Genomic DNA, 3,308 nt, shown 5'->3' with positions numbered 1-3,308 from the left:
TTCGTATTTATAATAACATGTGTTCTTATAAAATTACAAAAAAATAAATATTTAACATAATTTATTTTTAAAATTATGTGCCGATTTGTTTGTTAATGAATCGTAAAACAATTTGATAACATTTTTATATTAAAGTTTTTTTTTAAATTAAGTTTTTATTAATGCAAATTTGTATTTCCATTCATAGTAACTTAACAAGTAGTTTTTTTGCATATTTTAGTTTATTTTAATTTTTTTAAAATTTGTTAAATTTTAATTTCTATAAATAGTAATTTATCAAGTAGTTTCTTTTTTGTATATTACAGTTTATTTTAATTTTAAAAAAATTTTATTAAAAAATATTTTTTCAACTTTTTATCAGTCAAATTTGAAATCGTGTTAAAAATTGTTTCATGTTAACTTTTTTTTTTTATTAAAGTAGAAAAATTTTGTTTGATAATTTTAATCAGAATTTTAGTGAATAAAACTAAAATATTTACAAACCTTTAATTATTTCGTATTTCCGTTGCGGTTTGTTTTATATCCCAGCTTTGAGATAGATAAGTTTTTGCAAATTACTGCAACGACGCTGTCTGTTTATATCTTTAACTTAAACTGAAATTTTGCATTTGAGATTTACGGCAATAACTGAATTATGTTGACCGCTAATGGCAAGGGTGAGAGTTGTAGTTTGAGGTAGAAAGGTATAAAAATATATATATATATATATGTACTTTTTAACACAAAACAGCAAAAATGAAACTTGTTTAGGATTTTCTTTTTATTTTAGCCTTCTTTCACCGAAACGGTTTTTATTAAAACCAAAACTTGTTCCTTTGTTAAATTTTTGGTGTGTTGTGGGTTGTTATCTGGACGCGGCTTTTCCTTTTGTAAACCTTACTCAAATTGCACTTAACCGGACCGGTTTACTTCTTATTATAGTTAAGATTTGAATTAAAAAAATAATTTTAATTACTGTTTTTTTAGTTTAAGCAAAAATTCGTACTGAACTCAAAACGAACGAAAAATTTTTTTATAAAATTTATACTAAAAATAAGTTTTTAACAGCGCATGTGCGTGCGCTCTAAACCAGCCAAAACTGTACTCGAGCCTATGCTATTGCTTAGTACGCCGCGGACACTTTAAAGCAGACTAAACGTCGGAAATGAGTTGTCGTCAATTTTTATATTAAAAGCAAGCCGTCGTCGGCGTTTACGTCGTGCGTCACTGCTAAAGTCACAGTTGTTGCTAGTACCGCTGTCTACTGTAACCGTCGCTACTACAGTTGCCGGTGTGAACACACATGAGGTTAGTATATGCTGTGGTGTTGATATTTGAGATACAGATACAGTAACTAAAACTGTGCGATTGTTTACTCAATGTGGCTCTTTTTGTTTTGGTTTGTTTGCTTGTTTGCTGTTACTTCGAGAAACGCACTAAAACCTTTGCGAATGAAACTGACACCGACCCTCCTGTATCAACAACTAACAGATAGCGTAACAGTTTCACGCCTGCAAGTTTGTTCGCTCTCCGATTCAGATTCAGTTTCAGATTTGAGGTTGAGTAGTTAATTTACTGGCAAATTTGAAGTTTTTCTGCAGTTTATTGCATTCGTAATTTATTGCAGTATATCTCTGAGTCGTTATTTTGCATATATCACATTATAGCTGCATTTATGATTGTTCGACGCTTTTTACTTTTATTTGAAGCTGCACTCAAGTTGAGTTTTTTTAGGTTTTTTGTTTATTAAAATTTTAAAGCTCATGAAAATTTTGCAATGACACATATTCCGTTTCATTTTTATTAAAGTTAATTTTTATATAAATAACATTTTCCATCTATATTTAAAATTTTATTGTCTTTATGCAAATTTAGTTGCAATTTATAAATAAAAATATATATTAAAATACTAAGAAGCAAAGTGGGAATTTTTAGACTTTAACAATTTATTGACAACTAAAAATAGTTTTTTTAGGTACTTTAAGAAACACAACTACATTTGTTATTGCTGCATTAATTTATTTACATATAATATTGAATATAAAATTTTCACCATAATTAATTCATTAATTCATTTTCATATAATGTGGAATATAAAATTTTCACTGCCTTCATTACAGCACCACAGATCTTAAAAAATTCATTCACAACAGTACGAAGGGTACAATAACATTAAATAAAAATAGTTGATTAAAAATAAGTATAAAAAAATATATGATGAAAAAAAATTAAAATAAAAAAAGTTATGTATAATAAAATAAATTAAATATAATAAAAGAAAGTCATTAACCTATGTTAACATAGACTTCAGTAAGTTTTTCAAGTTGTTGTTAATGCGATGACTGGGATGTCAAAGACTGCATGAACCGTATATAGTCCCTTGAAGTTCGTTGGGAATGATCCATTAAAAATAGTGTTAAATTATATAGAAAGATGTTGCGAGTAGGCAATTGCTTCAATGAGGAAATTCTAATGTGCCCAAATAGTGAATGGGTAGATACATGTTGAAAATGCTAAAATGGTGCAGGTGCAAAAAAATCCAAATCTCGCATTGTTTAGATCATACTAACTCGCACACGTCCTAAATTAGCCATCCTGCAGCCCTAACCTAAATCAAGAACTTAGAGAACTTTCGATACTCGATATTGTTGGCAATACTCGTAACAGTTCTATGGTCAGCCAAAAACTCAATTAATTAAAAATAGATAAAAAAATTTTGTTGTTGCAATTAACAACTGTTCGATACCTCTATATTAAATATAATAATTTTTATTAAGTAAAATAAACACTGACGTTAAAATCAAATTTAATGGAGTCAAATTGTTAGGAAATCTTAACACGTATCATTGAGAGGTTGTTATTACTTTCTTAATATCATAAGGATTTATGTTTAGTGGTAAAATCCTACAAACTTATTGACTGATATATCAAAGATCACATAAACTATATACACATGGATATTTTTGTTAAACTCTAATTTTATATGTAGAATATAGGTAATTTTTGGATAAATGTTGCATGTAAACAATTAACTTTATTGCAACTTATTCGGATGTGACTAAAGTTATGGCACTTTTAAGAGCAAAAATTCACTTAAACTGGAAACATTAACCCTTAAATTACTTTATATCAAGTTGGGAGTGGGAACACTGAAAGATTTTACAGGGTCTGATATTGCTAAAGTTATTTTTAATTAATTTGTTGATAGAAAAGATAGAAAATATAAATAGATTCATATATTGATTGGTAGATTGGTAAATATATAGATAGATTGATTGATAGATATATAGTAAATACTTATGATAATGGAAATTTTGTTGAAAATCTAC

The sequence above is a fragment of the Teleopsis dalmanni genome, chromosome 1 (genome assembly GCF_002237135.1).
Source record: "Teleopsis dalmanni isolate 2A chromosome 1, ASM223713v2, whole genome shotgun sequence".
Classification (NCBI taxonomy): domain Eukaryota; kingdom Metazoa; phylum Arthropoda; class Insecta; order Diptera; family Diopsidae; genus Teleopsis; species Teleopsis dalmanni.
This window is presented reverse-complemented; position numbering follows the sequence as displayed.